Source organism: Lathyrus oleraceus, chromosome 2 (genome assembly GCF_024323335.1).
Source record: "Lathyrus oleraceus cultivar Zhongwan6 chromosome 2, CAAS_Psat_ZW6_1.0, whole genome shotgun sequence".
Taxonomy (NCBI): Eukaryota; Viridiplantae; Streptophyta; class Magnoliopsida; order Fabales; family Fabaceae; genus Lathyrus; species Lathyrus oleraceus.
The window spans coordinates 182,067,386-182,081,621 of record NC_066580.1 but is presented as its reverse complement, the minus strand read 5'-3'; the positions used below and the strand labels follow the sequence as shown (position 1 = coordinate 182,081,621).

General features: G+C 38.6%; 1 long non-coding RNA gene across 1 annotated transcript; it reads left to right on the top strand.

The window, feature by feature from the left end:
• The first annotated feature begins 491 nt into the window (after positions 1-491).
• On the top strand, positions 492-1,495 carry LOC127118776 (uncharacterized). Its single transcript, XR_007802339.1, has 2 exons — positions 492-1,157; positions 1,257-1,495. It is a non-coding gene; the product is annotated as an uncharacterized LOC127118776 (long non-coding RNA).
• Positions 1,496-14,236: the final 12,741 nt, after the last annotated feature.

Genomic DNA, 14,236 nt, shown 5'->3' with positions numbered 1-14,236 from the left:
ACGCTGTATTTTTCCAATAAGTATATTTTGCACTGATCATTCTCATGCATCCGATTTAATTTTTCGAGCAAATTTTTGCCCGAATTTTATTCATTTTTAGTCATTTTAATTTTGTTCTTTCGTCAAAATAGTCAGATTGAATAAATAAAATTTTCTATGTTATTATTTTAATTTTATCATGATTATTTAAAAAGTTATGAATTTTATTTGATTCAATTGATTAAAATTGTTTTAAATCGATTAAGTCATCTAAAAAATGCATTATATACATTTTGATTTATTTAAATAATGTGTGTTTCTTGGTGTACTTCTTTGATTCAATCTGAATCGTTGATTCAAATTAATCAAGGGTCTAAGTTCACAATCCATGTACATTTTATTACCCAATCAGAATTTAGAAATAAATTGAATAATAATTAAAAAAAAAAAAAATAAAAGAAAACTCTCTTCTTCCAACGGTAACAAAAAAATAATATTAAAAAAAAGAAAAAAAAAGTAATAAAAGCTTCTCTTGAGATCTCTCTCACGGACCACACATTCTTCTTCCTCACTTCCAACCCCAACGCACAACCATCATCCTCCTTTAAACCACACATGACCTTTGTGATGTCGCCGCTCAACCATCCACCGTGAACAGCCACAACAATAAACAGAACCACGCACGTCGTTCGTCCTTCACCGCACCACAGTGAATCCGCTCATTTCCATTCGCAACTGCACCACCACTCATAACCAAACAACTTCGACAACCACCTAATCTGTCTTCTCACCCCTAATCTTCTTCCACACTGTCGAACAACAACCACTTCCGGCCACGAATACCACTGCCACTAACCGCCAGAACACCACCAGAAGCGTCCTCCTTCTACCATCGCCATCCACCAATCTCACAAACGGGTTCCCACATATCAAGGTTTCTTTGCTAGCATCTGCAGTGGTGCTTCCGTCGCTCTTCTGCACGCCGCCATGTTCGAGTCAAAAAGAAGGCAGCAGAAAACATCAACAAACCGTCACAAATCATTGCTCCCGGCTTTCCATTTCAATTCGTACCAAGGCTTCGCAATGTCGATACAGCAGCAACCAACGTAACAACAACTCCTTATACAACTCGGTAACATTGTCGACTATACGGCAACGGTAACGATTCAATGATGTTGGTAATCTTCTAATCTTGCCGTTTCAGATCTTTTTCATTATGTTGGATGTCTAATATTGTTTTTTTACTTTGATGATATTCTGGAATCATTGTTATGTAGGAATCAATTTCACTCACGGCACGGTGGTGATTAACCGTTTGTTGTCCCATTAATGTTTGCTTCTGTTCCAATTTTTTTTTGAAAATCTAAGAATGATATGTTACTGTTTTGGGTATTTGGAATATTTTAAAATAAGGTTTGTAAATAATCATTTTCAATTGCTACTCTTAAATCTTTCCACTTTCATTGTGTTTAGTCATGAGCTTTTGGAATCATATGTTGGACGTTCATTGTGTTTAGTTATGAGCTTTTGGAATTATGTTGGACTGATATTGTTTGTTCAGTACATAAGCTTCTGCATCAAGTGAGGTATTATGGATACTTAAATTAAAAGCATTTAAGATGTTGTTATTAATCTATATATAGGGAGGGTAAACGAAGAAGGAAATATGTTTCATATCTTAATTTTTTTTCTTTCTCTTAAGCCATTGCCACATGTCCCGTCATCATTTGTTATGGTTAGTGTTGAAAAGTCAAAACTATTTTTCTTAAATATTTTCATATTTTACTATATACTTGTTTTTTATAGGTTTTCATTATTATAAAAATGAATCTAATTATGGTATTATAAAGATGAATCTAGTTTAAGTATTAGACTTTCATGTATGATAGACTCATTAACTATTCTTTTTTACACCTCCTATTTGTAAATAAATTTGTGTTGTAGAATTATATTATATTCTATTTTTAATCAAAATCTTTTTATTTACGGATTCGACAATTCCATGTTGTAATACCGCCAAAGTTTCGATACATCGATATGATATTTCACCGCATTTCGATCCTTACATGTGACACTCTAATTCCATTGTCGCTATGTACATATCGGTTTATGAGTACATGATTCCCAATTCAAATTCGATTATTTGGAATTCAATATTGTCACCTATTAAATTAATTAATTAAAGTTCTAATTAAAATAGATAATTTTGTTAATTAATTTTAATTAACTTAATTATTTGGTTATGTTAATTTTTAATCAAATAATTTGGATGATTACTTTTAATTACCTTAATTAGACGACTTAACTGAATTTTAATTAATTAATTTTGTTTAAAATTGACCGACTTATTTCACCATCATTTTTCATTATCATTTCATAATACAAACTCAATTCCATTCCATTTCCAAACCATCAAAATCGCACAATCCTTGATTCAAAGTCGAGCCCATTTTAAATGCCTTTGTAAGTCGATCGCTTGTAAAAGCATCGCCATCAACCTCACATGGCCTACTCTTGGGCTTTCTTACAATGAGACCTACTCGGTTTTAATTAATCGACTAATTGGATTATTCGTTAAATAAATTCAGTTCATTCACAAGAATGCAAATTTTAAAACCTCGATCCGACATCGAAAGTTAAATTAAAATACTTAATCACATCTAAACAACACTTCATTTGAAAATGAAAAGGGGATGGTTTTGAGTTTTCAACTCCTCTCCTCGATTATTTGAATACGAGTTTTCTTACTCGGTTAGTCAAATGGTTGTCATTTCTAAATCATTTAAGTACAAACAAATCAAATCCTTTTATAACAAGAAACCAAAAGGGAGATAACATTGAGTCTTCAATTTTTTCTCCTCGACTATTTGAATACAAGTTCTCTTACTTGGTTAGTCAAATTATTGTCGTTCCTCTACAAACTTCCAAATCGATTAAATCAAATTATTTTCATAATAAGCTAAATGAAAAAGGAGATGACTTTGAGTTTTCAATTTCTCTCCTCAATTGTTTGAATAGGATTTCTCTCACTCGGTCAGTCGAACAATTGTCATTTTTACAAACTTACAACCTAATCAAATCATTTTCATAACGAACTATACGAAAAGGGAGATGGTCTTGAGTCTTCAATTCCTCTTCTCAAATGCTTGGATATGAGTTGTCTTACTCAGCCATTCAAGTACTTGTCGTTTATTCTAAAATACGTCAACCATATACAACCTTATTTTCATAAATATTCAGATGAAACAGAAAGCGGTCTAGAGTCTTCTATTCCTCTTCCCGATTATTAGGATACGAGTTGTCTTACTCGATTATCCGAGTATTCGTCATCCATTCAAAACACCTTAATCATTATTAAATCCTTTTACAATTAAGGATGAAAAAGAAAGCGGTCTAGAGTCTTCTATTCCCTTTTCCGACTGTTAGGATACAAGTTGTCTTACTCGACCATCCGAGTAATCGTCATCCAACAAAAATATCTTAACACATCAAATCTATCTTTTCCTCGCCCCCGTGCGATCAAAACATCTTAACCAATCAAAAACACCCAACATATTAATCCAACTTATCACCCCCGTGTGACCAAAACTATTTTTAGAAAGAACACTTGTTAACCCTTTCTAATGCGCACAACAAACTAGTGCTTAAGCCTCCGCCGAGAGTAGACAAGCCAGCGTTTAGCCTTTAGGACGCGATCTAAACAGTTATTCATTAAAAAACACCAACCAACCGTAGTTCCCCGAACTACGAATACTCTGATTTCCTTATTATACCATAAGGATACATAGGCAGGAGATTGTTGTATCTTCGCGAGCACACTAATAAAAAACCTCCCCTCTCCCTTTCTGAGGTTCCCATCCATTTCTATTTTCAATATTTTATAACCCAAACAAACAAACATGAATTAACACTCGAAACACACATTAGAACTAAAAGGCTCCCGTTGAGTACAACGGACGTAAGGGGTGCTAATATCTTCCCCTTACGTAATCCACTCCTGAACCTGAATATGGTTGCGATGACCATTATTCTATTTCCTAAAGGTTTTATCGATATTTTCCTATCCCTTCATTAGGATAAATAAAGTTCGGTGGCGACTCTGTTCGAACGTAAATTTTTTCCACGGCCATCGCGAGGAATCGTATTTTTCGAGATGCGACAGAGTGCTTCAAATCTCCAATGTTGCAAAGAACGAATATGTGTCAGTAATTGAACCTTGTTTCAATTTACCTGAACCGGTTGAAATCCCTTACTATAGTAGGAGAGTGGTGCCTACGAATAGTCATTCGTTACCTGTTGAGATCTATATGCCTATGTCGTTTCCATATGAAAGCACCAAGGTTGTGCCTTGGAAGTATGAGATTACTTCTTTGGATAAGATCGTTGAAGGAAGTGAAGACGGTGAAGTGACAGAAACTATGAATGAATACGTCACTAATATTGCAGGAATGAGCATAATGACCCGTAGTAGTCGAATTTATACACCTGAATTCAATGTGACTCCTCAAGTACCAGCCAAAGAATCTACAATTATAGATCCTGCTAAAGAACCCGAAGTGGTCCAATCTGAAGATGCTGTTGAATTTTTGAAGTTAATAAAGAGAAGTGATTGCAAAGTTGTGGATCAGCTGCATCAGACACCATCTAAGATTTCTATTTTGTCTCTGCTATTGAACTCCCAAGCCCATAGGGAGGCTTTGTTGAAGGTGCTTGCCCAAGCTCATGTAACACAAAGCATAACAGTAGACCAGTTTGATGGGGTTGTCGCAAACATCACAGCTTGCAATACTTTAAGCTTCAGTGGAGAGGAATTACCTGAAGATGGACAAAATCAGAATCGTGCTCTCCATATCTTAGTGAAGTGCAAAGATGATGCTTTGTCAAGAGTTTTGGTTGATACCAGATCTTCTTTAAATGTGATGCCAAAGAGAACACTCGCCAAGTTATCTTATCAAGGACCAGCCATGAAGCCTAGTGCCTTGATAGTGAAAGCTTTTGATGGTTCCCGAAGAACCGTGATAGGAGAGGTATACTTGCCCATATTGATTGGCCCTCATATATCCCGATTACTTTCCATATAATGGATATTAATCCGGCATATAACTGCTTATTGGGGCGTCCCTGGATTCATGTTGCAGGGACAGTTACCTCTACTTTACATCAGAAAATGAAGTTTGTAGTGGACAATCAATTGATCATTATTTCTGGGGAGGAGGACTTTGTGGTCAGTCACCTTTCATCCTTCAGATATATCGAGGATGATGAGGACGCTTTGGAAACTATTTTCTAAGCCCTTGAAATAGCCAATGCCACCTTTGTGGAGATGAAGGACCCTGTTGCGAAAGCTTGTTCATCTTTTACTTCTATGAAAATGCAAAGTCTAGCATTGAAGGAGGAAACCCTGAAGGTGGGGGTCAGCTTATTGACGTTCGTGAGAAGCACGGCCGCTTTGGTATGGGATATGTGCCTTCCGCTGCGAAAGGAGCCCGGGTCCCTGCAAAGGATAACACCCGAAGCATCCAGGAAGTATTCCTCAGTATAGGGTTCATCCATGGAGATTAGGTCAACGTAGTTGAAGACAACACCGAAGATGAAGATGAGCCATGTTTGGTTTACCGGTGTGAGACAGCTTTTAACAATTGGAAGGCGGTTGAGATCCCTGAAATTTTTCCTTTGTCAAAGTAATAATTGTTGTTTTTCCTTTTAAATCCTTAGCTCTGCCCAAGGATTGTAGGGCCCCTTTTCATTCTCAAATAATATTTATCAGTGAATAAAAGGCATTTTGTTAAATTATTATTATTCATTTATTTGCTTCCTCTTAAGAAAGAGGCAATCTTTTCAAACAAAAAACTTTTCATTTATGCATCTTTTATTTTTACTTTTCTAAAAAAATCAATCATTTAAACATGCAGAATAAATGATAACCCCGTTAAATCCAATGACTCTACTCCCTCTCATAAATCCCCTATCTACCAAGCGGAAGAAGAGGGTGAGGAAGATTGTTACATCCCCGACGAATTGGCAAGGTTGCTCGAGCACGAGTCCAAAGCCCTTCAGCCACATGAAGAACTAGTGGAAAAAATCAACCTTGGCACAGAGGAAGAGAAGAAAGAAGTCAAAGTTGGAACCACACTTGAAGCAAGCGTCAAAGAGAGATTGGTTAAGCTGCTACAAGAATATGTGGATGTATTTGCCTGGTCATACCAGAATATGCCAGGCCTGGACACCAACATTGCTGAACACAAGTTGCCGCTTCATCCAGACTGCCCGCCAGTAAAATAAAAACTCCGAAGAACAAGACAAGATATGGCTCTGAAGATTCGTGAAGAAGTCAAATGACAGTTTGACGTTGGTTTCCTCACAGTAGCGAAGTACCCACAATGGGTAGCTAATATTGTACCTATGCCTAAAAAGGATGGCAAAGTGAGGATGTGTGTTGACTATAGGAATCTAAACAAAGCTAGTCCAAAGGAAGATTTCCCTCTATCACACATTGATACTCTGGTAGACAACACTGCAAGTTTTGATGTATTCTCCTTTATGGATGGATTTTCTAGATACAATCAAACCAAGATGGCTCTAGATGACATGGAGAAGACCACTTTTATTACCCCTTGGGGCACTTTTTGCTACAAGGTGATGTCTTTCGGTCTCAAAAATGTCGGGGCAACTTACCAAAGAGCTATGGTCACTCTTTTCCATGATATGATGCATAAGGATATAGAAGTCTATGTTGATGACATGATCGCTAAATCTAAGAATGAAGAAGATCATTTGAACCATCTAAAGAAGTTGTTTGAACGCCTCAGGAAGTTCAAACTACGATTAAACCCTGCAAAATGCACATTTGGGGTCCGTTCGGGGAAGTTGCTTGGTTTCATCGTTAGTCAACGAGGTATTGAGGTGGACCCTGACAAGGTTCGAGCTATACAAGAAATGCCTGCTCCACGCACCGAGCGAGAAGTTAGAGGTTTCCTTGGACGTTTGTGTTGGTTCTATGTGTTGGCAGTAATTTTGGTAAAACCTAAAGTGTTCACAAGTTGTCACAAGTGTTGTCTTGACATGAGATAACATGTTTCTGCAAGGTGTTTAAAATGTGAATGTGCAGGATTTTACTGAGATGTCAGACCCGATGTCATGACATCTGTATACAGAACATTCAGTCTGAATGTTATGTATTGTGTGATTGCGCTTTTTATGCTAATCTCTGTGTGATTGATGAGATGATTGAACGCACCATTTAATCAGTAATTACAACCAGATTGACTTATTTTCCAACGAGATATAATCAGCTGTCATGAGAAGATATGAATGGAAAATAGTTTTAGGGTTTTGTGATGTCCAAGCCCAGCCAAACACTTCTATAAAAAAGGCATGGAATACCTGGTTTTAACACACAAGAAATAACGAACGAAATATTGAGAGAGAATAAGGGTTTTAGTCTTGTGTGGTCATGTGTATTGTGAGCCATTCATTCATCCATAGATGATTGAATTGGACTTACTTTTGAGTTGTAATTTGTCCACTCTAAGCTTTGAAGCATGAGTGTGTGTTTACTTGGTTGAAGCTTTTAAGCAAGATCAAGTATGTGTTCTTGAAGAGTGTCTACTTTCATTGTAATATTTGTTTTTACATCACTGTTGTGATTGGGGGGAGTGAGTAGGATCTCATATCTAAGAGTTCTTAGATAGAAGTCACACGGATAGAGATTTGGTGAAAAGACTGTAACTTGAAGTTGTTTACTGAGAGTCTTTAGACTGATTCTATTTAGTGGATTTCCTTCCTGGCTTGGTAGCCCCCAGACGTAGGTGAGTTTGCACCGAACTGGGTTAATAATTGCTTGTGTCACTTGTATTACTGTTCTTTATCTTTTATCCTGTTTATATTATTCAGATATTAGTGTCGTACATTACCTTCGACATCTCATATCTGATACCAGAATTTCAATTGGTATCAGAGCAGGCATCCTGCTCTGGTTCTGGGTGAGATCTAGGGACGTTACTTTCTAGTACTATGGATAGAAACAGAGCATCTATTCACAGACCACCAATTCTGGATGGATCTAACTATGACTACTGGAAACCTAGAATGGTAGCCTTCCCGAAATCTTTGGATAATAAGGCTTGGAAGGTTGTTCTAACAAGCTGGGAACATCCAGTTATTACTAAGGAAGGAGAAGTTACAACTGATAAGAAGGCTGAGGAATAATGGACCAAGGAGGAGGATGAACTAGCCCTTGGAAACTCTAAGGCATTGAATGTTATATTCAATAGGGTTGATAAGAACATCTTTAGACTGGTGAACAACCTCTAGAGTGAAGATGTCTAGATTGAAGCTGCTCACTACCAAGTTTGAAAATTTGAGGATGAAAGAAGATGAAAATATTCATGACTTTCATATGAATATCCTTGAAATTGCTAATGCCTCAGGAGCCCTGGGTGAGAAGATGTCAGATGAAAAACTAGTGAGGAAAATACTCAGGTCACTTTCCAAAAGATTTTCCATGAAAGTGACAGCCATAGAAGAATCTCAAGACATTTGCAATATGAGAGTGGATGAGCTAATTGGATCCCTCCAAACATTTGAGTTGGGAATGTGTGATGGATCTAAAAAGAAAGTCAAAAGCATAGCCTTCATGTCAAACACTGAAGAGAAAGAGGAAGAAAGTGATTAAGATACTGATGAAGATCTAGCAAATGATGTAGCATTACTGGGGAGACAGTTCAACAAACTTCTGAAAAAGATGGATGTGAGGTCTAAGTCTAATGTCAAGAACATCTCATCTGACATTAGTAGGTCCAATGATGCTGGAAGAAGAACAAGGTATGATGAAAAGACCAAACAAGGAAAAGGAGTTCAGTGCCATGAACGTGATGGGTATGGACACATCAGAGCTGAATATGGAACCTACCTCAAGAAACAAAGGAAGAGTCTTGATGCTACTTGGTCTGATGAAAGTGAAACAGAAGGAGAGTCTTCAAATCTTGTGACTTCCTTGACTGGAAGATGGGGTTCTGATGAAGACTCGAGTGATGATGAAGTAACCTTTGATGAGTTAGCCACTAGCTACAGAAAGTTATGTCACATAAGTGAAGAAGTGTGTCAACAAGTGGAAAGTCAGAAGAAATTGATAGCACAACTGGAGGATGAGAAGACATAACACTTGGAAACCATCTCTAAGTTGAAGACTGAAGCAGTGTTCTTGAACTCCAAACTGGATGAGATGACAAAGTATGTCAGAATGCTAAACAATGGATCTGACACCTTAGACAAAATTCTCCAGACTGGAAAGATGGTAGGAGACAAGTCTGGCCTTGGGTTCAATGAATCCAAACCTAAGTGTAGTCACACTGGTAGCAAACCAAAGATTTCATATCATGTGTCACAACATCATAAGGAAAGACAACATAAAGGAAAACACCAAAGATGGAAGTCTGGCCTTGGTTTCAATGAATCCAAACCTGAGTGTACTCACACTGGCAGCAAACCAACAATGTCACATCAGGTGTCACAACATCATAAGGAAAGACAACATAAAGGAAAACACCAAAGATGGAGATGTCACTACTGTGGAAAATTTGGCCATATAAAACTATTATGCTTTAAGTTATATGGCTATCCTAGTCATTCTCATCATCAACCTAGACCCAAACACCACATCCCTGTCAACAGAAAACAATGGGTTCCTAGGACTGGTGCTACTAACCTGATAGCTCACATTTCCTTCAGAGTTTCAGCCAAAGAAGACTGGTATTTTGATAGTGGATGCTCCAGACACATGACTGGAAGCAAAAACCTGCTAACTGACCTTCATCCTTATGCCACCAGCTATGTAACCTTTGGTGATGGAGCAAAGGGTGAAATCAAGGGGATTGGAAAGCTGAACTGCCCTGGAGTCCCTAACCTTGACAATGTGCTACTTGTTAAAGGATTGGCTGCAAACCTAATCAGCATCAGTCAACTATGTGACCAAGGTCTAAATGTAAACTTCACAAAAACTGAATCTCTGATTACTAATAAAGAAAATGAAGTGATCATGAAAGGATTCAAGTCTAAGGACAATTGCTATATGTGGAGTTCTCAAGAAACTGGTTATTCATCAATGTGTACTCTAGCCAAAGAAGAAGAAGTGAAGTTATGGCATCAAAAATTGGGCCATCTGTATCTTAAAGGAATGAAGAGGATTATATTTGTTGAAGCTGTCAGAGGAATTCCAAACTTAAAGATTGATGAAGGGAGAGTTTGTGGGGAGTGTCAGATTGCAAAACAGACAAAGATGTCACACCAGAAGCTCGAACATGATAACACTTCCAGAGTACTGGAACTTCTCCACATGGACTTGATGGGACCTATGCAGGTGGAAAGTCTTGGTGGGAAAAAGTATGCTTATGTGGTGGTGGATGACTTCTCCAGATACACCTGGGTCAATTTTATAAGGGAAAAATATGATGTATTTGAAGTATTCAAATATCTTTGCCTAAGACTTCAAAGAGAAAAAGAAAGTCAGGTTATCAGAATTAGAAGTGATCATGGGAAAGAATTTGAGAACAGCAAATTTGCTGGATTTTGTGCATCTGAAGGAATTAGTCATAAGTTCTCATCTCCCATTACCCCTCAGGAAAATGGTGTGGTAGAAAGGAAAAACAGAACTCTCCAAGAATCTTCCATAGCTATAATTCATGCTAAGAAACTGCCCTACCACTTCTGGGCCGAAGCTATGAACACAGCCTGCTATGTTCACAACAGAGTAACCTTGAAGAAAGGGACACCTACTACTTTATATGAAGTCTGGAAAGGAAGAAGACATACTGTCAAATACTTCCATGTGTTTGGTAGCAAATGTTATATCTTGACTGATCGTGAACAAAGAAGGAAAATGGATCCGAAGAGTGATGAAGGAATATTTCTGGGCTACTCAACTAACAGCAGAGCATTTAGAGTCTTTAATTCCAGAACAAAAGTAATGATGGAATCTATAAATATTATGGTTGATGATCAACAGGCTGATGTCACACACGATGTTGAGACATCTCTAAATGATGCCCCAGCTGATTTCCCAGACAAAAGTAATAAGAGTGAACACACTCAAGCTGAACCTGAAACTGACAAAATCAATAAGGGACCCTCTATCAGAATTCAAAAGGATCATCCTAAGGATCTCATTACAGGAAACCCTAATAAAGGGGTCACAACTAGATCAAGGGAAGTGATCTCACATGGTTTTTTTGTGTCCAAGACGTAAGGGCAAACTGTCATACAACATACAATCATAGGTTTCGATGATGACAAATGACCACTGTCATACGGTGAACTGACTTGGTGTGTTTTGCTTTTTATCGCAATGTCGCGGATAGCAAGAGTCGCCACCGACTTTTCTTTTATCCAATAAGGAAAGGTGGAAAAGAACAGGAAAGACCTCAATAGATTTTGGGTTCGGGAGGTACATTATACAAAGGGAAGGTATTAGCACCCTTTGTATCCATGGTTATCCATGGGCTCTTAATTGCTGGATCACTTATATTTTTGTTTGAAAAGTGTTGGTGAATTGTTAAAAATGTTTCGAAAAGAGAGTTTAACTTTGTAATGATTCTCGTATGAATGTATACAAAGTATTTATCTCGCTTGATTTTGAAAACGGTTTAGAAAAATGTAACTTGGTAATGATTCTAGTATGAACGTATACCAAGTGGTGATTTTCTAGGATTTGTAAAGTGTGAGGGGTGGAAAATGTTTTAGGTTATGATCCAGCAATTGAGAGTTATACCTTCCTAAGGTCGTTATGAACGTTTCCTATCCTTATGAGGGTAAAACTGTCCTTACTATTGAGAAGTAAGTAGTTTTATCCTTTAGATATAAAAGGGTCATCGTAGGGTCATCGATAGGTCATTGAAGGCAACAGTTGTAAGGATACCTTAGCATTCGAAGGGACGATCATCATTTAACCGTAGGCTACACCGAAGGGTCATCGAGGGACAAAATCGTATTTTCGAAGGCAACATCCGAGGGACCATGATTTATTTTATGATGATTTAACCGAAGGGCCGTTGCTAAGTGTATCCCTACATTCGCGGGACATGACCGTTATACCGTAATACCGTAGGACAAAAGAGAGGTCCAAGATCACATATTTAGAGGCCATGTTTTAAAGTTAATTAGGTAATTAGGGTGAATCTCCACATTAAAATCAATACATTAAAAATAATATATTAAAATTAATTAAGCAATTTAGGGCAGCTCTTCACAAGGGTATCCCACAAATAAAGTGGAAGACCTAAACAACAATTTTTTCCTGGGGTGTGTGAACCTTTGCAACATTCAGCAAACGGGTTAGAATACCAAATCAGGGTGCAATCGAGGATTACACCGCAAAAGAAATCACAACAGTAATATGATCAGATAAACAATGCCTGGCTATGATAAAACATGAGTGAAAAATCAGAATAGAAAAGTCGGCTACTGTCAGGTTCGCGCCTGCCTCGCCTAGCGAAGGCTTAGCGAATACTCGCTTCATGCTCGCTTAGCGACGTGCTAGCGAGCGACTGCGGATTCTGGTTTTGATATCAGTACAATTTCGACCAATTTTATGCCTTATGGCTTTCATTACAGCAATTATATGGTTAATCATTTAAGGTATTCAAGTGCACACTACAATTCACATGACAAACTTAAGATATTTTCATAAATTTAATCATAATGCCATATGCAAATTAAGAACATAAGGTAGTAATAGCAATTGTAACCTTGAATTGGCCGACCGGATCGAATTGAGCGGAAGTGACCTTGCTGCCGCCGGCTTTTCCTTCAGGGTTTCTCGGAATTCTCAGGGTTAGCCTCCAGGGTTTTCCGTCTGTGAGCGCGAGGGTTTGCTTGCTAGGGTTCTCCTTTCGTCCTTTTTCGTTCTCCCCTTTTCATTACTGAAGTGCTGGTATTTATAATGCTCTTTTTCATGACCTAATGGGCTCAGAATGAAGCCCGAAATTTTCTGTTGTCTGTCAGCTTCGCTAGGCGAGCGTGTAGCGAACGTGTAGCGAACGTTCGCTAGGCGAGCGTGTAGCGAACGCGTAGCGAACAGGCCAGTTTGGGCCATTTTCTGGATTGGGCCATTCGTGAGCTGGGCCTTTGTTCCTTTGAGATCAGTGTCATAAAAATGAGTCGGAGTGCCCTGAAAAAATGTCTTGAAATATTAATGGGCAAATTTTGGGGTATGACAGCTGCCCCTGTTCAATATTCTTGAACCGAGAGAGTAGAATGGTATGTGCACCATTCGTGGTCTGGAGGTGGAAGATTATTGAACACTAGAATGCCCCGAAAATTTGCGCTTGTCAATTAGTCTTGATGGAGATGGGCTTAAAGATGCCATCTAGGAAGTTTGATGATGAGAGCTTCAGAGTACGTCGTACGTTAGAAGATATCTGAAGTCATGGGTGTCACTGGGTCATACGCTAGACCGTATAGTGGGTCATTCATTAGGCCGTCGACTTCCCTGGGGATTTAGAATGGGCCGTCCATTAGGCTGCATCTGACGAAAAGTAGTCGTACGCTAGACTACACCTCGGAATGTACCGTATGCTAGGTAGTATCTGAGGAAAGAACATCCAAATGGGTCGTATGCTAGACCGTATCGGACTTGTTGGAGGAGTCGTATGCTGTGCCGAATCAGGATGAGATAAGAATCCGAATGAGTCATACACTGCTGGGGATAAAGGATCAGAATGGATCGTACGCTAGATCGTATCTGAGTTGCGGAACGAGCCGTCCGTTAGGCTGTGTCGTTACTGGGGGTGAAGGATCAGAATGGATCGTATGCTAGATCGTATCTGAGTTGTAGACTGAACCGTCCGTTAGGCTGTACCTGGTGATGAAGGGGGTAGTCATACGCCAGACTACACTTCAGAATGTACCGTACGCTAGGTAGCATTTGAGGGGATGAACATCCAAGCGGGTCGTAAGCTAGACCGTCTCTGAGTAGCAGAACGAGCCGTCCGTTAGACTACACTTCAGAATGTACCGTACGCTAGGTAGCATCCGAGGCCTTGAAGGTCCAAATGGGTCGTATGCTGGACCGTATTGGAGTTGTTAAAGGTCGGAATGGATCGTACGTTAGATCGCATCTGAGTTGAAAGAGTCATATGTTGAGCTGAATCAGAATGAACCGTACGTTAGGCTATATCTGATAGTATTTGTATACGTTGTATTTGCAATAAATGTCTGGGATGGGCTTATAGATGCCGTCACTAGGAGGACGTCAGGATGAATG